General features: G+C 39.4%; 1 long non-coding RNA gene across 2 annotated transcripts in view; it reads right to left on the reverse strand.

Moving 5' to 3' along the window:
• Positions 1-499: 499 nt before the first annotated feature.
• LOC132357733 (uncharacterized) overlaps positions 500-22,690 on the reverse strand; it is a 329,214-nt gene continuing 307,023 nt past the window's right edge. The window contains exons 4-5 of one of the 2 annotated variants that reach the window (XR_009500287.1): positions 18,107-18,143; positions 500-816 (exon numbers count right to left, since the gene is read on the reverse strand). This is a non-coding gene — a long non-coding RNA (uncharacterized LOC132357733). The remainder of the gene's footprint in view (positions 817-18,106; positions 18,144-22,690) is intronic. The other variant, XR_009500286.1, reaches the window with a different exon arrangement.

The following is a 22,690-nucleotide window of genomic DNA, read 5'->3' on the forward strand; positions in this document are numbered from 1 at the left end:
GGCAGGGCACCCACGCCCTGCCCCCTGACCCCCAAAAAACAATAGTAATAAGTAGCTACCATTCATCAAGAATTACTGTATACCTGGAGTTTTATGTACATTATTTCATCAATTCCTCACAACAATGCTGGGAGGCATGATTATAACCTCCACTTCACAGATGGAGAAACTAGGAATCACAACGATTAGGAGACACATCCGTGGCCACGTGGAGATAGTAATAAGCACATAGCAGATCAGGATTTGAAGCTACGTCAGTAGAACTGCAAAGCCTTTGCTGTTAACCATGATGCTGTGCTGTCTTACTATACTTTTCTCTATTTTCCCAAATTTTCTAGAGTAGTTGTATGTTATTTAGTAATAACATTTTAAAATGTCATTTAAACTGGGTGAAACACTTAGGATTTCAATTCAGTTTAATTCCCAAAAAAAAAAAAAAAAAAAATTGTTGAGCCCTTTTACAATATAAGGAACTCTGCATGATGCTGGGGAAACAAATTCTAGTTGCTACCCTCCAGGTAATAAAACTGGTACAATCTCTATGAACAGCCCTACAATAACACTACAAAATGTTTGAAGTCCCAATAGGAAAGTGCAAACTAAGTGTTAGGAAAGCACTAAACAAGGAGAGGTTACTTCTGGATTGGGGAGGGAAGAAGAAAAGGCTTCATAAAGGGTATAACCTATAAGCCGAATTTTAAAAGATACTTAGGGACTTCCCTGGAGGTCCAGTGGTTAAGACTCTCTGCTTCCACTGCAGGGGGCACGGATTCGATCCCTGGTTGGGGAACTAGGATCCCCTCATGCCGTGCGGCACTGCCAAAAAAAATAATAAAAATAAAAGATACTTAGGATTTATTTTTCATTAATTTTCAAAGTAATAACCAGCTCATTGTTGAAAATAGAAAAGTTTGGGGAAATTTTAAAAGCACAGCAAATGACCTGTGAAGAACTACTGTTAACATTTTGGAGTATTTCCTTACAGACTTTATTCTGCGTTAATCACTTTCCTTTAAAGAGTTGAGATCCTCCTGTGTATATCTTGTATATTCAGTAACATCATAACCTATGCATTTTCCTGTGTGTGCTTTTCTGACCATTGGAATATTTCTTTATCTTTGCCCTCCCCCAAATATCAAAGTAACTCTCACTCCAGTAGCTGTCAAAGTGTGATCAGAGGGTCCCTGTGGATCCGAGAGCCCCCTTCGGGGGATCCACGAGGTCAAAATCATGTATAGTTAAAGGATCCATTCAAAGTAAAAAAGTAGACGAGATGGTTTTAATGTAACAGAGTATGAAAAGTTCATTGATAGCGTTTCAGATTCCATATTGCAGCTAACCTTTGAGAAATTGCCACTTGTTGAGTTTTGGTGTAGTGTCAAAGAAGAATATCTACAATTATCTGACAAGACTATTAAAATACTCCTCCATTTTCCAACTACATATCTGTGTGAGGTTGGACTCTCTTCATAGTCTTCAACCAAAACAACACATCAAGAAAGCTTGAACTCAGAAGCAGATGTGAAAATCCAGTCTTCTATTAAGCCAGATATTAAAGAGATTAGTAAAAATATAAGTGCCACTTTCCTCACTAAACATTTTGTGGTTTGTAAAATACAGGTATTTGTTATTAAAATAATAAACCTATTGACATACACATTTTTAATTGTCAATTAAATTATTGTCAATTATTACAATTGAGAGTGATTGTAATAATTGTAATAATTGTTATGTTGTAATAATTGTAATGTTGTAATTGTAATAATTGTAATTGTAATAATTGTAATGTTGTAATAATTGATTGTAATAATTATTACAATTATTGACAATTATTTAATTGTCAATTACTCTAAATTTCTAATAGTAAGTATTGAAATATGTATGTATAACCCATATAGACAAAAGCTCAATTATTTGTAAGAATGCAAAGGGGTCCTGAGACCAAAAAGTTTAAGAACCACGATCTTTCCATGTTTCAGGCATGCCTAAAACATGACTACCTCCAAGAAGCTGCCCTTTACCTTTAGACGAGGTTAAATGTCCGTATCACCCCCACTATTATCGTTCAAGCACTCAGCACACCTCAACTGAGTTCCTCAATGTCTAAACACCCCACTCTAACTTAAGCTTTATGATGGCATCAGCTGTGTCTGTCCTTTGAACCTCTGTATCCTTGGCACGTAGCAGAGTGTCTGGCATGTAGGAGATGCTCTATAATATTTGTCATGTAAGTGAATAAATGTTTAAAACCCCTGTAAACCATCATGTTAACAGCCACAAAGTATTCCATGATATGGATACGGCATCATTTTACTTAATCATTCGAAACTGATAGGATTTTGAAAATAAAAAGTGGAAGGGTTTCTTGACAGGAGAATAGAGTATGCAAAAGCACAGAGGGGAAAAGTATAATGAAATTGTGGAGGCACTTGGGTTCACTGGAGCTCAGGGAATATAGAGGGAAGCAGTAGAATACATGGACCAATCAATAATTAGGCGAGAGCAGACTGTCAAGGATCTTGAATACTATATTAATGAATTTAGACATCATTTAGTAGATAATGCAGAGCCATTGACTATGCTTGAGCATGAGCATGACATGTCAGATTCGTGCTTTAGGAAGATTAATCCTGCAGTAGTGTACAGGATTGTTTAGAGCCAAAGTCCAGAGGATGGGAGAGCAGTAAGAGGAACTCCTTCCTGACATCTTCCCCACAAAAAGTTATGGAATAAATGTCCTCTCACAGAGAATAGAATGAATAGTCATTGGATGATAGAAATGCCTAAAATAATTAGTCAGAATGGTCCAGGAAGAGCAAGAGTTAAAGATGTGAACCAAGTTCTCAGTCTGCGTGACTAACAGGACGGTAGCACTATTAACAGAAACAGAATACAGACAGAAAAGCTGTCTCACATGGTAAGCTGTTGGCTTTAGCTTGGCCATGAGAAGATGAGACATTGGTGATGTCAAGTACTACATGATATCTTGAAGATTTTTGGGCCAAGAGCCAGTGAACTGCACTTAACCCATTAAAAATAGAAAAGTCCCAAAGTGGAGAGAATGGGGAAGCCTGCCTCCTAGAAAGGTGTATTGCAATCTCTTGGCTAGGGAGGGTCTGAGGCATGGAGGAAGGAATAAGAGAGCATGTATAATTTCAAAAATCATATCCAAAAGGCCTATAGATGCCATAGCTCAACTGAGAGTTAATGCTCATTAACCGTTTCCTCAATTTGTATCATTCATGTGTTATATTATTTAAATCAACCTACTTTGTCTAACTCAGCACCATAATAAGCAATGAAATCTATTAAAACATGGATTTTAAGATTTAGTATAACTATTAAAATTTTTAAAATATTTATCCTTGTGCCACCTAAAATCATCTCATGAACTCCTAGTAGTGAATATCAAATTTGGGGGGAGATTGCTCTACAAATCTTGGTTGATGGGGATATTACTGAAGATAGAATAAGAAATCATTGTGCATCTAAAAAATAAGGCTAAGAAGCTCTGCTTTAAAAAATGTTCCCTTCTTCTATGACTCTAGGCCGTTTTCAGGTTCCTGCTCAAGGAATAGGAGCACTAAGAAAATTTCTTTGGGTTTTTCAAACAGGTCACTGCCAACCTTCTAGGAAAGGGGTTGGCAAACTATAGCCCACACACCAAATCCAGTCCACTGCCTGATTTTGTAAATAAAGTTTTATTTGAACACAGACAAGCCTACTCATTTACCTATTGTCTATGGCTGTTTTCACACTACAAAGGTAGAGTTGAGTAGTGGCAACAGAGACCAAATGGCCCACAAAACCTAAAATATTTACTGTTTAGCCTTTTAGAGAAAAAGTTTGCTGACTTTTGTTCTAGGGCACTGGTTTTCAGACTTTTTATGGCTCATTTTTTCCCCTATGGGAAGCCACTCCCACTCCATTTAAGGTGGCTCTAGTCATGGTCATCCCTGGTTCATGCCCTTGGCTTGGTCAGCAAGAACATTTCATGTCTCTAGCCACAGTGGCTGGTTCTGGGACAGGCATGTAAACAAAGTTGGTTCAACAAGACTGAATAGATCCAGAAAGAGTTCTCATCTTCCTCCCTGACTCAGATTTTCATTCTCCACTCTAAAGCTAACTGCTTGCCTATGCTTTTGAGCATTTCTTCCTCTCACCTTTTCCATCAATCAGCTCTCTCCCAATGCTTCTTTCTCCTTTTTAAATAAAAAATATGTTCAAGATGTCTTCATTTTCTAAAAGTAAGTGTTGAGGACTGTACTCAAGAAGAGTTATTTTCACTTTGGTTCCTAGAGTTACAGAGGTGTTTCAGGGATCACCATAAGAGGGCTCAATAGGTCACAAGTGACAGAAACTCTACTCAACTTAGCTTAAGCAAAAATCTAAAACTGTACCTTATAAGCTTATATAACAAAGGCTAGGGCTATATGTAGCTTTAACCTGGGCAAGATCCAAGGGGACTTAAACAGTGTCCGTCTGTCTGTCTCTGTGTCCCTGTCTCTACCTCTCTCCCCTCTTCGTTCCTTTGTGCTCATTTCGCTTCCAGAAGGTCCTTCTTCACTTGGTGGGCCCTGACAGATCTAGGCTAACACACTCATTATAATTAACAATCTCAAAGGAAAATGAGCTCTCTGAAGATACCAGGAAGAGAGGAAAAGATAATTCAATTCCCTACCCTCTCTTCCATTAATCAACAGCATAAGTGGGATATTAACCTTGAAAAGGAATAGGGAAACTCTCCTTAAGGACAGGAGGAAAGCAGAGGAGGTCCTAAAAATGTGAGAAAATATATCAAATGACCTTAAAATGCTCTACAAAGTAAAATACAGTTGACCTCTGTATCTGAGGCTTCCACATCCGTGGATACAGAGGGCTGACTATGGGAATGAGCATCAGGGGATTTTGGAATCCATGGCAGGTCCTAGAGCCGATCCCCTGCAGATTCTGAGGGATGACTGTGCCACCTACAAATTGGCACTTGCCATCTGCCTCTACAAGGATTAAGTCACACGCCACTGCAGCCTCTGACCTTCAACACCCCCTGAAAGGAGTTCAGGGTGGAGATCAGGTATGAGGAACTCTGAGCTCTGGGAAAAACTGGTAGAACAGGCTTTCAGATAGAAATTTTCAGAAGATTCTATGAGCCCAATTCTTGCATCTCCTCATATCTAGAAAAGCACTAAAATCATTGGCAGTGACATCTGCTCCTCGTGACTAGCAGCCAGCCTCTGCCAAAATGTGTGCCTGACTGCACGTCCCCCCTTCACTAAAGTCATATGTAACACTGACCTTCCCCCCACCTCTTTGGAGCAGTTTCTCCGAGCTATCCAAGATGCCGTCTCCCAGGCTATCGTTCTCATTTTACCCCAAATAAAACTTAACTCACAACTCTCACGTTGCGCATATTTTTCAGTCGACAACTGTATACGGTTACTTGCCAAGAATAGGAGGAACAAAGGGCAGAGGGTGGCTTGAGAAGAGTGGAAGAGTTTGGAGTATCTCCCATGCAGAATTTAATAGTTAAATAAACACATTGCTAGACAACAGTGAGAACTCAGATGAATTAAAAGAAGAAATCGACAGTGGTGAAACCAATCAGCAGGGAGAAATGATTCTTCAATAGTGTTACCATCCAAGGAGTAGAAATACAGAAAATTGATGACGGGATTAACACAGGTTTGGAGGTTGGGAGTGAGAGCAGAAAAAACCTGCTCTGTCTCACATCTTCCGCAAGTAAGGAAATAGCACCATCATTCACATCGTTGCTCTTTCCATCACCCCACCAGCTATATAAAACATACCTGGAAATCTTAATAGCTCCATCTTAAAAATAAATACTAAATTTTACCTTTTATCACCTCCTCTACCAATGTTACTCTTCTCCTAGCCACTATCATTTCAAACATTTCACCAAAGGTGATTCCTCTTTTGCACTTCAAAAATCAATTATCCATTAAACATCCTAAGGCATTTTTTAACATATAAATTTGATCATATAACATTCCTTGGCTCAAAACTATCCAGAAGTTTAAATCATACTTGGAATAAAACGCAAACTCCTTCTTGTGGTCTACAAGGCACCATGATGACCTGCTAAGGACTTTATTATCTTTGAAGGATCTGAATGCCTAACATTTGTACAAAAATCACCTGGTTAATAGGGAGTTATTTTAACATATCTGAATAATTATCTTTATATTTCTATATCCTTTTGGATATTTGGCATTACTGAAACAGAGACTGGTGTCCTTTATTGAACTTGCCTTACGCCTTTGCCTGACTCCAATTAACTTTTATTCTTCTACTACCAAAAACCTAGCCGATGATTTCTAATTCTTTTTGGAGCTATAATACCCTTTTAAATGTATACATTTACCTTTGATAGTCTAATTTCTAGCATTCTCTCCTTCCCTAAGCAAATATGCTACATGTTATAGATACTTTACAGTTAAAATTAATTTGTAGCAGAGAATCTGGCCAGTGTCCCTAAATATCTGGAGTTACTGATGGGGTGTCAAAGCGGGCTTGGACAACACGATACTTAAATTAAGCTGTATGTAGAGGTCAGTCCCACAATGTTTTGAGGAAACTGAGATACAGAGAAGTTCAATAACATATCCAAGGTCACACAGATTATAAGTCTTACTCCAAAGTCTATGCCTCTGCTATTATTACCTAAATGAGTGAAGAAAACTAAGCTATCTTCACTCTAGTTTCCCACTAAGTAATATAATCATGCCATACCAAAGATTATACCCAGCACCAAAGACTTTAATGAATGGAAAACTGGACCTGAAACCCCATACCATCTGCAAGAATCTTAGTAAAGAATAATACATCACAATAGACATTAGACTTTTATCTTTGTGGGCCTGCCCATACTCAAATCTTCTTTGGCCTGATCATATTGCAACCTTTGGCCTTTCAAATCTCCATGAAATTTTGCCACACCTTCAGCCCTATGTCAAAGGCAGGTTGATAGTCAACCAGTATGTAGTGGCATGGTATTAACGTACTGTTAGGGTCAGTGCGCATTCTCATTGACCAGCTGAATGTTCTGAATTGTAAATGCTCACACAGTATTAGGCATTAAATATTCTTAAATGCCTAAATGCTAAATATACTAGACAAGGTGTAAAGATGAATATGCAAGATAGAAGTATGCCATAAATCATCAGATAAAATATCAGATTCAAACAGAAAGAATACATCTGATATCTTTCATCAAAATGAGGATTTTAAAAGATTGTTTTATGATGTTTAAATGACTAACAATAATAGTGGTGGTAGAAAGGATTCACATTTACTGAGCAACTTACCATTCTAAATGCTTTCTAAGACTCATTTCATTTAATTGAAGCCTCACTGACAACACTCTGATGTAGACATTATTTTCCCTACTGTAGAGATGAGAAAACTGAGGCTAACATAAGTCGCATAATTTCCCAAGGATTCCACAATATTGGAACCAAGATTTCAACCAATCTGCCTGACTACAAAAACCCATGCACTTAATAGCTATTCTATTCCATCACCTTCTAGTTATGCTACTTCCCTATGAAACATTATATTCTTTTAAATTAATAAAATAAACTCCAAATCAGTTACTATAAATTGTAAATAATAAAAACTAGGGGTGGTCATATGTCATGATTTATGGTTGTATAGCATCTTATTTAAGTTCAATGAGTGGGGTTAATTTCATTAACATGGTTTAGTGTTATATCCCAAATGACTTAAAGAGTATATGGGAGAATGTCATGCAAAGCAATTAGAAATGCAATGCAAACTTTATTAAGTGAAAACTTAAATTATGGACAAGAGAAAAAGTTATTGTTATTAAGGTCATGTCAAAAAACAATTATAAGGAGAACTGAAATATTTGCACCAAGCATCAATAATTTGGCAATGTTTACTATGAGACATTTACCAGATTAAAAAATTAGGTTCACAATTTGAAAATTACAAAAAAAAATAAAAAGAGACAACAAAATTTTCTATCAAGAAAGACTAGATTTGACGCCCTGAACCCAGATGGCGGAGTAGAAGGACGTGCTCTCACTCCCTCTTGTGAGAACGCCAGAATCACAACTAGCTGCTGGACAATCATCGACAGGAAGACACCGGAACTCACCAAAAAAGATACCCCACATCCAAGGACAAAGGAGAAGCCACAGTGAGACGGTAGAAGGGGCACAATCACAGTAAAATCAAATCCCATAACTGCTGGGTGGGTGGCTCACAAACTGGAGAACACTTATACCACAGAAGTCCACCCACTGGAGTGAAGGTTCTGAGCCCCACGTCAGGCTTTCCAACCTGGGGGTCCGGCAACAGGAGGAGGAATTCCTAGAGAATCAGATTTTGAAGGCTAGCGGGATTTGATTACAGGACTTTGACAGGACTGGGGGAAACAGAGACTCCACTCTTGGAGGGCACACACAAAGTAGTGTGTGCATCGGGACCCAGGGGAAGGAGCAGTGACCCCATAGGAGACTGAACCAGACCTACCTGCTAGTGTTGGAGGGTCTCCTGCAGAGGCAGGGGGTGGCTGTGGCTCACCGTGGGGACAAGGACACTGGCAGCAGAAGTTCTGGGGAGTACACCTTGGCGTGAGCCCTCCCAGAGTCTGCCATTAGCCCCATCAAAGAGCCCAGATAGGCTCCAGTGTTGGGTTGTCTCAGGCCAAACAAGCAACAGGGAGGGAACCCAGCCCCACCCATAGGCAATCAAGCAGATTAAAGTTTTACTAAGCTCTGCCCACCAGAGCAACAGCCAGCTCTACCCACCACCAGTCCCTCCCATCAGGAAACTTGCACAAGCCTCTTAGATAGCCTCATCCACCAGAGAGCAGGCAGCAGAAGCAAGAAGAACTACAATCCTGCAGACTGTGGAACAAAAACCACATTCACAGAAAGACAAACAAGACGAAAAGGCAGAGGGCTATGTACCAGGTGAAGGAACAAGATAAAACCCCAGAAAAACAACTAAATGAAGTGGAGACAGGCAACCTTCCAGAAAAGGAATTCAGAATAATGATAGTGAAGATGATCCAGGACCTCGGACAAAGAATGGAGGCAAAGATGGAGAAGATGCAAGAAATGTTCAACAAAGACCTAGAAGAATTAAAGAACAAATAAACAGAGATGAACAAAACAATAACTGAAATGAAAAATACCCTAGAAGGAATCAATCGCAGAATAACTGAGGCAGAAGTATGGATTAGTGACCGGGAAGACAGAATGGTGGAATTCACTGCTGTGGAACAGAATAAAGAAAAAAGAATGAAAAGAAATGAAGACAGCCTAAGAGACCACTGGGACAACATTAAAGGCAACAACATTTGCATTATAGGGGTCCCAGAAGGAGAAGAGAGAGAGAAAGGACCAGAGAAACTTTTTGAAGAGGTTATAGTCAAAGACTTCCCTAACATGGGAAAGGAAATAGCCACCCAAGTCCAGGAAGTGCAGAGAGTCCCATACAGGATAAACCCAAGGAGAAACACGCTGAGACACACAGTAATCGAATTGGCAAAAATTAAAGATAAAGAAAAATTATTGAAAGAAGCAAGGGAAAAACGAGAAATAACATACAAGGGAACTCCCATAAGGTTAACAGCTGATTTCTCAGCAGAAACTCTACAAGCCAGAAGGGAGTGGCATGCTATACTTAAAGTGATGAAAGGGAAAAACCTACAACCAAGATTACTCTACCCAGCAAGGATCTCATTCTGATTCGATGGAGAAATCAAAAGCTTCAAAGACAAGCAAAAGCTAGGAGAATTCAGCACCACAAAACCAGCTCTACAACAAATGCTAAAGAAACTTCTCTAAGTGAGAAACACAAGAGAAGAAAAGGACCTACAAAAACAAACCCAAAACAATTAAGAAAATGGTCAGAGGAACATACATATCGATAATTACCTTAAACGTGAATGGATTAAATGCTCCAACCAAAAGACACAGGCTTGCTGAATGGATACAAAAACAAGACCCATATACATATGCTGTCTACAAGAGACTCACTTCAGACCTACGGACACATACAGACTGAAAGTGAGGGGATGGAAAAAGATATTCCATGCAAATGGAAATCAAAAGAAAGCTGGAGCAGCAATACTCATATCAGATAAAATAGACTTTAAAATAAAGAATGTTACAAGAGACAAGGAAGGACACTACATAATGATCAAGGGATCAATCCAAGAAGAAGATATAACAATTATAAATATATATGCACCCAACATCAGAGCATCTCAATACATAAGGCAACTGCTAACAGCTCTAAAAGAGGAAATCGAAAGTAACACAATAATAGTGGGGGACTTTAACACCTCACTTACACCAATGGACAGATCATCCAAAATGAAAATAAATAAGGAAACAGAAGCTTTAAATGACACAATAGACCAGAGAGATTTAATTGACATTTATAGGACATTCCATCCAAAAACCGCAGATTACACTTTCTTCTCAAGTGCACATGGAACATTATCCAGGATAGATCACACCTTGGGTCACAAATCAAGCCTCAGTAAATTTAGGAAAACTGAAATCATATCAAGCATCTTTTCTGACCACAATGCTATGAGAGTAGAAATAAATTACGGGAAAAAAACATTAAAAAGACAAACAGGGCTTCCCTGGTGGCGCAGTGGTTGAGAATCTGCCTGCCGATGCAGGAGACACAGGTTCAAGCCCTGGTCTGGGAAGATCCCACATGCCGCGGAGCAACTAGGCCTGTGAGCCACAATTACTGAGCCTGCGCGTCTGGAGCCTGTGCTCCGCAACAAGAGAGGCCGCGATAATGAGAGGCCCGTGCACCGCGATGATGAGTGGCCCCCACTTGCCACAACTAAAGAAAGCCCTCGCACAGAAATGAAGACCCAACACAGCCATAAATAAATAAATAAATAAATAAATAAATAAAATAAACCCAAAGTTTAAAAAAAAAAAAAAGAGCACTTCTAGCTCTTTAAAAAAAAAAAGACAAACACATGGAGGCTAAACAATACCTTACTAAATAACTAAGAGATCACTGAAGAAATCAAAGAGGAAATCAAAAAATACCTAGGGACAAATGACAATGAAAACACGACGACCCAAAACCTATGGGATGCAGCAAAAGCAGTTCTAAGAGGGAAGTTTATAGCTATACAAGTCTACCTCAAGAAACAAGAAAAATCTCAAATAAACAATCTAACGTTACACCTAAAGGAACTAGAGAAAGAAGAACAAACAAAACCCAAAGTTAGCAGAAGGAAAGAAATCATCAAGATCAGAGCAGAAATAATTGAAATAGAAACAAAACAATAGCAAAGATCAATAAAACTAAAAGCCGGTTCTTTGAGAAGATAAACAAAATGGATAAACCATTAGCCAGACTCATCAAGAAAAAGAGGGAGAGGACTCAAATCAATAAAATTAGAAATGAAAAAGGAGAAGTTACAACAGACACCGCAGAAATACAAAGCATCCTAAGAGACTACTACAAGCAACTCTATGCCAATAAAATGGACAACCTGGAAGAAATGGACAAATTCTTAGAAAGGTATAACCTTCCAAGACTGAACCAGGAAGAAACAGAAACTATGAACACACCCATAACAAGTAATGAAATGGAAACTGTGATTAAAACTCTTCCAACAAACAAAAGTCCAGGACCAGATGGCTTCACAGGTGAATTCTATCAAACATTTAGAGAAGAACTAACACCCATCCTTCTCAAATTCTTCCAAGAAATTGCAGAGGAAGGAACACTCCCAAACTCATTCTATGAGGCCACCATCACCCTGATACCAAAACCAGAGAAAGATACTACAAAAAAGAAAATTACAGACCAATATCACTGATGAATATAGATGCAAAAATCCTCAACAAAGTACTAGCAAACAGAATCCCACAACACATTAAAAGGATCATACACCATGATCAAGTGGGGTTTATCTCAGGAATGAAAGGATTCTTCAATATATGCAAATCAGTCAATGTGATACACCATATTAACAAATTGAAGGAGAAAAACCATATGATCATCTCAATAGATGCAGGAAAAGCTTTTGACAAAATTCAACACCCATTTATAATAAAAACTCTCCAGAAAGTGGGCATAGAGGGAACCTACCTCAACATAATAAAGGCCATATATGACAAACCCACAGCAAACATCATTCTCAATGGTGAAAAACTGAAAGCATTTCCTCTAAGATCAGGAACAAGACAAGGATGTCCACTCTCACCACTATTATTCAACATAGCTTTGCAAGTCCTAGCCACAGCAATCAGAGAAGAAAAAGAAATAAAAGGAGTACAAATTGGAAAATAAGTAAACCTGTCATTGTTTGCAGATGACATGATACTATACATAGAGAATCCTAAAGATGCCACCAGAAAACTACTAGAACTAATCAATGAATTTGGTAAAGTTGCAGGATATAAAATTAATGCACAGAAATCTCTTGCATTGTTAGTGCATTACACTAACAACAAAAGATCAGAAAGGGAAATTAAGGAAACACTCCCATTTACCATTGCAACAAATAGAATAAAATACCTTGGAATAAACCTACCTAGGGAGACAAAAGACCTGTATTCAGAAAACTATAAGACAGTGATGAAAGAAATTAAAGATGATACCAACAGATGCAGAGATATATCATGTTCTTGGATTGTTAGAATCAATATTGTGAAAATGACTATACTACCCAAAGCAATCTAGAGATTCAGTGCAATCCCTATCAAGTTACCAATGGCATTGTTTACGGAACTAGAACAAAAAATCTTAAAATTTGTATGGAGGCACAAAAGACCCCGAATAGCCAAAGCAGTCTTGAGGGAAAAAAACGGAGCTGGATGAATCAGACTCCCTGACTTCAGATTATACTACCAAGCTACAGTAATCAAGACAATATGGTACTGGCACAAAAACAGAAATATAGATCAATGGAACAGGATAGAAAGCCCAGAGGTAAACCCACACACATATGGTCACCTTATCTTTGATAAAGGAGGCAACAATATGCAATGGAGAAAAGACAACCTCTTCAATAAGTGGTGCTGGGAAAACTGGACAGCTACATGTAAAAGAATGAAATTAGAACACTCCCTAACACCATACACAAAAATAAACTCAAAATGGATTAAAGACCTAAATGTAAGGCCAGACACTATAAAACTCTTAGAGGAAAACACAGGCAGAACACTCTATGACATAAATCACAGCAAGATCCTTTTTGACCCACCTCCTAGAGAAATGGAAATAAAAACAAAACTAACAAATGGGACCTAATGAAACTTAAAAGCTTTTGCACAGCAAAGGAAACCATAAACAAGATGAAAAGACAACCCTCAGAATGGGAGAAAATATTTGCAAACGAATCAATGGACAAATGATTAATCTCCAAAATATAGAAACAGCTCATGCAGCTCAATATCAAAAAATCAACCAACCCATCCAAAAATGGGCAGAAGACCTAAATAGACATTTCTCCAATGAAGATATACAGATGGCCAAGAAGCACATGAACAGCTGCTCAACATCACTAATTATTAGAGAAATGCAAATCAAAACTACAATGAGGACCTCACACCAGTTAGAATGGGCATCATCAGAAAATCTACAAGCAACAAATGCTGGAGAAGGTGTGGAGAGAAGGGAACCCTCTTACACTGTTGGTGGGTATGTAAATTGATACATCCACTATGGAGAACAATATGGAGGTTCCTTAAAAAACTAAAAATAGAATTACAATATGACCCAGCAATCCCACTACTGGGCATACACCCAGAGAAAACTATAATTCAAAAAGACACATGCACCCCAATGTTCATTGCAGCACTATTTACAATAGCCAGGTCATGGAAGCAACCTAAATGCCTATCGACAGTCGAATGGATAAAGAAGATGTGGTACATATATACAATGGAATATTACTCAGCCATAAAAAGGAACGAAATTGGGTTATTTGTTGAGATGTGGAAGGATCTAGAGACTGTCATATAGAGTGATGTAAATCAGAAAGAAAAAAACAAATATCGTATATTAACGCATATATGTGGAACGTACAAAAATGGTACAGATGAACCGGTTTGCAGGGCAGAAATTGAGACACAGATGTAGAGAACATATGTATGGAGACCAAGGGGGGAAAGTGAAGGGGGTGGGGGTGGTGGTGTGATGAACTGGGTGTTTGGGATTGACATGTATAGAGTGATGTGTATAAAATCAATGACTAATAAGAACCTGCTGTATAAAAAAATAAATAAAATTCAAAAATTCAGAAAAAAAAAGGCTAGATTTAGGAAAATGTATTTTAAGAATTTTCATAATAATAATAATAGCTCCCATTTACTGAGCAACTATTATGTGCCAGGCATTGTGCTAAATGATGCATTTTCTTTAATTCTCACATTAATCTCACAAAGTTTGATTTATTACCCCAAGTTTTAAAGATATAGAGTCAAAGATTAATAATATAAGCATGTTAAGTATCTTTTTTTTAACAGAATCTGAATTTTCAATGATTATCAAAATTGAATGGGAATATGAGGTCATTTAATCCAACCTTTCATCAACTGTAGATGTTAAAGTTTCTTATTGCCCTATGCCTTTAATTCATGAGGTCTACTCCTATACCATAGAACCACCTACCACCACACAAAAATAGGCTGCAAATAACCTCTTGTTGTTTAACTACCTCTGTGCTGGACTGTTCGCTCTGATGCACCTCGTACACTGCTTCCTGCCCTGTTCTTGATTATCCTGACATGATTACCTTGCAATTCACTGACCTCCATTTGGCCTTCAGACCAGGTGCCTCAAAAGCTTTAGTCCTTTGTCTCCATACTTGACCATGTTTTAAACTCTCTCTGGGGTCAGCACTGTGTTGGATCCTGCCTGACTTCCAGGATATTATATCTCATGTCAGGCACTTCAGTGGCACCTCCATTTGAAAGTCTTTTCTTATTTCTGGCTAAAATTTCCCTTCCTACAATGTCTGCCTTTTGATTTTAGCCAGTTATAAAATTGTTTTTAACAATACAATGTAACTTTTCTACCAACTCCCACCTTTATTCTGTTCTACATCCAAAGCAAAGTGATGCAAGAGAAACACGAGCACTAAAGACTAGGAAGACCAACTTGTCCTGGTTTTCTCACACTGTCCTGGTTTTGAAACCGGAAGTTCCCCTTCTCATGAACCTCCTCAGTCCTGGGAAAACTGGGATGGTTGGTCATCCTATATTTTAAACTCCAGTGTTCCTGTGCTATACAATAGCTTTCAAAAACCACCATTTGATGAGCACAGTCTAAGTAAATCTCTCTCTCACGTACACATAATTCCTCGAATGTAGAAAGAGTGCTAAAGTCATGACTGTACTTAGAGTTGTAAATTTCACAATCTAGGCATTGCATGCCTTCCCTACTCTCCAGATAAGTGGAATAGGCTGAAAAAAATCAAGAGGCTTCACTGGATATTTATGCAATTTATTATGAATACCCAGGGATGGGCTCTGTCTAGAAATTTGGTTTGAGAGTGAAAGGATTCAAACTTGTGACACTGATTTAATCCACAATCCTTCCTAGTTTTTTGTTTGTTTGTTTTTATCCATAAAACTAATAGGAAACCTAGGCTGGGGTTCTCATATCGAAATTACCTATGCCAGTATTCCAAATTTCATGGTTTAATTGGTTACTCAGGATACTGAGGCGTGGGTCGGGGAATGTCACGAAGATGTGAAGATTATTTCAAAACTATTTAACCCTTGTAGGATCGAGACAATTGCGGGTTAGCCCAAGGATGTGTTTTCTTTGGACCATAAGGTGTATTCAAAAAAACAACAAACAAAAATCTGAATTAGTTGCCAATCTTTGAAAGCCAAGAAGAGATGTTCAGAATAATGTGAGCACAGGAGATGTTCCATGAACACGTACAGCACAGTTTAAAGATGCTCGATAAAAGAAAGCCAGATTCCTGGCTTTTCTTGAAAAATCAGATCTGGTCACACCGGGCTTGAATTACTATAGACAGTGGTTTGAAAACATTGTATTGGATCAGAATCCCCTGAAGGGCTTGTTAGACCACTGACTGCTGCCCCCCACCTCCACTCCCAGGCACCAGATGCAGATTCAGTCAGTGGATCTGGGGGCAGAGGTTGACTTTTTGCATTTCTAACAAGTTTTCTTCTGATGTTCCTAGACCAAGTCCAAGAACCACACTTTGAGAACTCTGAGAACAACTGACTGGATTATAGTCACAGCTGCTGCCCCCTTCACCACCCTCATGTTTGACGGGGTCTGTAGTCTTAAGTTCACCACAGTCTCCATCTGGCTCGCCTCCCTCATTTGTATTAGCAGCCCGACCTCTATAACTACGTGAGGTTTCGACTATTTGATTACCCAGATTTTCACTTCACTTGTTAGAGTGTGGATATTTTTCTTATAAGCCCAAATTCAGACACTTAAAAGGGATAGGGTGACCATAAGGATTGAGGGGAATGAGAAAAGGAAGCAAGTAGGTTGGACCTAAAGCCAAATTTCTGGTAGTTTTCCTTTTCTATTTCATTCCTTCATTAGCTGGAGGCTTGGGTGGGATAAGATGCTATGGACCAGTGGCTCAACAAGCCTGGCTGGACAATGAGAATCACCTAGGCAGCTGTTAAAACCACCATCCCGGACTTCCCTGGTGGCACAGTGGTTGAGAATCCACCTGCCAATGTAGGGGCATGGGTTCGTGCCCTGGTCCGGGAAGATCCCATATGCCACTGAGCAACTAAGCCCGTGCACCACAACGACTGAGCCCATGCTCTAGAGCCTGTGAGCCACAACTACTGAGCCCACGTGCCGCAACTACTGAAGCCCGCGCGCCTAGAGCCCGTGCTCCGCAACAAGAGAAGCCACCGCAATGAGAAACCCGCGCACTGCAACAAAGAGTAGCCCCCGCCCGCCGCAACTAGAGAAAGCCCGCGCGCAGCAACGAAGACCCAACGCAGCCAAAAACAAAAAACAAACAAAAAAAACCCCCACCATCCCAAAGCAGCTAAATCAGAATCTTAGTAGTAAAACCCAGGTAAGCTCTTTGAATGATTTTACTATGTATAATATGAAAACCACTACCATAAACCTGTGAACTCCAGGTAAATATCTATTCTCACTGGAGGAAACAACTTTTATCTCGGTCTTTCTGCTCTGGGCTTTTCAAAGTAGTGTTTCCAAATATAAGTCACAAAGCTCTATCCAGACAAAGAATGCTCTGAACACAGGAGATGCTGCATAGACACACATAGTATAGAGTAAAGGTGCTCAATAAATGTTTGTTAAGAGAATTGAATGCTGGAGAGCAATCGCCAGTGCTCTGAAGTTATGTAATCACTCTGAATTGTAAAACAGGTGCAGTTACTTAAAAGAGACAGGTATGCCGATAGGAAGCTGAACTTATGAGCTTGCCTAATGCTTTGAAAATCAAGACGTGTCACCAATTAGCTTATATTACATTTAAGCTTTTGCCACTTGGAAAAGGTCCATTACAGCCTTAGGCTTTGTCTACACGCTGCCAAGCATCTGAATAAACAGTGCTAGGTTCAGTTAATCGTTTGGGTAATAATAAGCCCTTCCATTTTGATAGTACTTCTAGGTCTTTAAAGCATTACCATATTACAGTCTCATTTGATTCTCACAGCAATTGGGGATCATTTAAAATAGCTTAGTGGTGAAACTCGGGCTATAGAGTCAAACAGATTTGGGCTCAAATCCCCATTCCTACATTTACTAGTTACAATACATGGCTTTTGGCAAGCTACTTAACCTCTCTGAGCCTTAATGTGTTTGACTTAACATGAGAATAATAATAGTAACCATCTCATCAGACTGTTGTGATGATTAAGTGATTATGAAGGTCAAGTACTAAGCATAAAGCACAGAACACAGTAAATGCTCATAACTGTTAGCTGCCATTATTGTAATTATTATTACTAATATTAATTTGTATATTGTATTAGTCAGGGTTCTCCAGAGAAACAGAACCAATAGGAGATAGATAGATAGATAGAAAGATAGATCTACATATAGATATATATGAGGAGATTTATTATAGGAATTGGCTCACGTGGTCATGGAGCCCAAGAAGTCCCACCAGCTGCCATCTGCAAGCAAAAGAAAGCCGAAAGTATAATTCAGTCTGAGTCCAAAGAGTCTGCAAACCAGAAACTCCAGTGTCCGAGGGCAGGAGAAATGGAAGTCTTAGCTCAAGAAGAGTGAGAATTCACCCTTCAGTTGCCTTTTTGTTCTATTTGGGTCCTCAACAGATTGGATGATGCCCACCCACATTAGTGAGGGCAGATCTCTTTACTCAGTCTGATTCAAATGCTAATCTCTTCCAGAAACACCCTCACAGACACACTGAGAAATAATGTTTTAACAGGTATCTGGGCATCCCTTAGCCCAGTTGAGTTGACACATAAAATGAACCATCACAGATATTATCCATCTCATAGTAAAATCTTCACATGCTTAACTGTGTCTTGCATTTCACCATGTAGGCAAACCACGGTAAGATGGGAGGAGAGGGGAGATTCATTACATTTTGTCTGAACCACAGAGAGGCATATATCAGAAGGTCAAGAGCTGCAAACCCCTTGTGCTCTTAACATTGAGAGCTTGAGGTAAGGGCAAGAATTAGTCAAGAGATTGGTGGCAGCAGTGGCGTACAAGAGGATTCTTAGTACCGCAACACACAGAATGAAGGAAAATGTGTAGGCAACCCTCTCTCTCTTTCTGAACAAACCTTTGGCTTTCCTAGAGTGACAAATAGTTTTAGCATAATAAGGATCACTGCTGAATATCTACCCTGATAGGCAATAGAATCATTATTCCTATTTCACATATGAGGAAAGTGAGGCTAATCGAACTCAAATAACTTACATAAGATCACACTGATAGAAAAATGGTTGAGGTAGGAATCAAACCCATATCTATAGTCCTCCAAAACCCATGCTCCTTCCGTCATATCATGTGGCTTTTCCTGTACCTCGGGATGTCATCCACACGTCATATGGGCATACACTGCCTACCTGTCCTCCCCCTTGTGAAGGAAGATCACCATGGCCCACTCACTCATGAACTCATGACATAATAAATAATCAAGAGTTGGCATGCTGTTCCAGAAATACTGTGATACATTTGCCCACAGTTCATGTGGTTTTAGGAGCAGCTATAAAATGTTTTCATCCTTTTGGTAAGGGCTAGGGAACAGTATCAGAGTGGGAGGTCCTGAAGATGAGAAAGTGAGATATTTTTCTCCAGATTATCTTCCACAGGAGCTGGAAGGAACCCTAGAAATCTAATACAGCCCCCTATTTTTATAGGTGGAAACACTGTCATATAAATACCAGATGAGGTCTCATTCATTCATTTATTCATTCTTCCTGCTTCCCTCCCCAGTCCTTACCAAAACCTGAAACGGTGTCTATGGGTGAACTTCCTTTCTTAGGTGGCCTAAATTTCAAACACTGAGTAGGCTTATAAGGCAAGCTTCTAAGTAGTAGGCGTCTGTATCAGGTGGCATCTATTAAAGTGGGCATGTGATGGAGCTATACAAATGTGCTTGGACTAGTAAATTAGTAAGGCTTTCATTACAGATGAAAATGCCGCCCCCCCCCCCTGCCAAATCAGGAAAAGGCTAAATACTATATGACTTGTTTATAGATTAGAAAGTAGGATCAGACCACTTGAGATTTCAAATGGTGAACGGAGTAGGCCCATCTCTGGAGGAGCTGGAGCAGACAGAGGCAGAACAAATGAGGAAAAGTGCTGAACCCACTCCTTTGCCTAGATAAGTCTATCTATTAGATGATGCTATGGCCCAGAGTTTCTAATGCTCTAGACAGTTTGTTTGATTAGTACAAATAAACTTACCTACATGGACTTAGGTGTATGTATGATACTTTAGTTCTCCATCACTAAAACAAACATAGTATTAATATATCTTTTCCATTTAGGCCAAACTGCAGTTAATAAAAGACATCTAGTGACAGTTCAGAACAATTATATCTTGCCATAAAAGACCGTATTAAACTATAGAATGCACTAGAAACGATTCAAAATGGAAAGCGCCGGATGCAGTGGATATGTTTCATTCCAAATTCAGCTGGAAACTTGCAAAAAAGAAATGAATCAACAACTCATCAACTTCTGAAACAGCTTTTCTTCTGTTTGCTGGGCAGAGTCATCATTTAAGCTGATCATTTATTTTTCCTAAAGGGATTTTTCATTGAATGGGATTCTGGGATGTGCTTCTAGAGATATGTCAAACATCATAAAATAGCTATTAGTTCCATATGCTGAATTTGCTTCCAAGTGCACCTGTAATGTGCTAACTGTCTCGCCCAAGAATGCCCAAATAGTTTTATGTTTTCCCTTTCCTCATTCCTCAATATCCCCTGGAGCTCCTGATTATAGGAATCAGTCAAGGAGCTTCTCAACAGGTATATCTTTGCCAGTCTTCTCAACTGGACTTTTCTGGAGACCTCCAACTAGAATCCAGCCTCCTTTCTTGTAATGTCATACAGACCACGTGCAAATTTTGGTCATCTGATCAGGAAAATTCTTTCTTTTTAGTATTTCAACTACCACTTGCTCTTGACGCACGTTGAACATTCAACCAATTTTCATTTGCTAGTTGACTTTATTTTCCAATTCTTGAGCTTCTTTTTCATTTTCAAACTTAATGGGATAAATTGCAAATTTAGGAAGCCGTTTCAAATGATTTATTCATAAGGTTTCAAATCTGAGCAAACTGTTTTACACAACTCTTCCAAAAAGTTAAAAATAAAATTTCTACCTATGCCAAAGTAAGCACAGAAACAAAGCTTCTTTTCGAATGCAAAAATGGTTCCTTTTAGAAGTATACAGGAGCATTTTTAAAATGCAAGTTTTAATTTCCTAGTCTATGATATAAAGATGACATTCAGAGTAACGAGGAGGCATAGTAGATATAAACCAAACTACAGTTGACCGCATCTCTCTCACTCCCCTATCCTATCCAATTCATTGGCAAGGCCTGTTGATTTTGTGTCCTAAACAATTCTTCAATCTGAATACTTCTCTCCATCTCCACTGCCACCTGGTCTGAGCTACAATCATCTCCTGCTCAGATGGCTACAGAAGCTTTGTGACTGGCTTTTTGCTTTCATCCTTTACTCCTGTGGTAGACTAAATAATGCCCCTCACACACCCCTCCCCACAACACACACAGGAAGATGTCTACAAACTATTCCCTAGAACCTATGTATGGGTTACCTTACATGGTAACAGGGATTTTGCCAATGTGATTAAGAATGTTGACATGGGAAGATTATTCTGGATTATAGAGTTGTCTCCAATGTAATCACAAGGGTCCTTATAAGAGGGAGGCAGAGTCAGAGAGAGAAAATGTAATGATCGGAGCTGATGTCAGAGAGGAGAGAAGATGCTACATTGCTGGCTTTGAAAATGGAGGAAGGGGCTTCCCTGGTGACGCAGTGGTTAAGAATCTGCCTGCCAATGCAGGGGACACGGGTTCGAGCCCTGGTCCGGGAAGGTCCCACATGCCGCAGAGCAACTAAGCCCGTGGGCCACAACTACTGAGACCGTGGGCCACAACTACTGAAGCCCACGTGCCTAGAGCCCATGCTCCGCAACAAGAGAAGCCACCGCAATGAGAAGCCCGCGCACTGCAACGAAGAGTAGCCCCCACTCGCCGCAACTAGAGAAAGCCCACGCGAGCAGCAACGAAGACCCAATGCAGCCAAAAATAAATAAATTAAATAAATAAATTTAAAAAAAAAAGAAAATGGAGGAAGGAGCCATGAGGCAAGGAATGCAGGAGGCCTCTGGAAGCTGGAAAAGGCAAGGAAACAGATTCTCTCCTACAGCCCTCAGAAGGAAAACACTTCTGCCTTGATTTTAGCCCAGAGAGCTGATTTTGGACTTTTCACTTGCAGTACAGACAATAAATCTGTGTGTGTTTTTTAAGTCACTAAATTTGTGTGAATTGGTTACAGCAGCCATAAAAAATTAATATAACTCCCCACAATAGATTCCCCACACAATAGAAGGATCTTTTTAAAAATTAATATTCCTCAATGGCAGCTCTAGGGACTCAGAGAAGAGTCCAAAATACTAACATATCCTCCAAGGCTCTGTGTTATGGGTTGAATTGTGTCCCTCCAAAATCCGTATGTTGAAGTCCTAACCTCCAGGACCTCAGAATGTGACCTTATTTAGAGAGAAGGTCTTTGCAGAAGTAATCAATTGAAGTGAGATCATTAGAGTAGGCCCCAATCTGACTGGTGTCATTATATATATGGAAAAACAAAAGAAAAAGGAAATGTATACACAGAGACACACAGATAGGGAGAAGACAACGTGAAGAGCCACAGGGAGAAGAAGTGGCTACATAACAAGCTAAGCGGAGAGGCCTGGAACACATCCCTACCTCACAGCCCTCTAAAGGGACGAACCCCACCAACAACTTGATTTTGGATTTTTAGCCTCCAGAACTATGAGACGGTAAATTTCTGTTGTTTTAAGCCACCCAGTCTGTGGTACTTGTTACAGCAGCGCTAGCAAACTAATTCACCCAGCATGACCTGGCCTCGGTCTGCCTTCCCAGGTTTATCTTGAGCGAGTTTTCCCTCTCTCTCTGCCTGCA

Source organism: Balaenoptera ricei, chromosome X (genome assembly GCF_028023285.1).
Source record: "Balaenoptera ricei isolate mBalRic1 chromosome X, mBalRic1.hap2, whole genome shotgun sequence".
NCBI classification, from domain to species: Eukaryota; Metazoa; Chordata; class Mammalia; order Artiodactyla; family Balaenopteridae; genus Balaenoptera; species Balaenoptera ricei.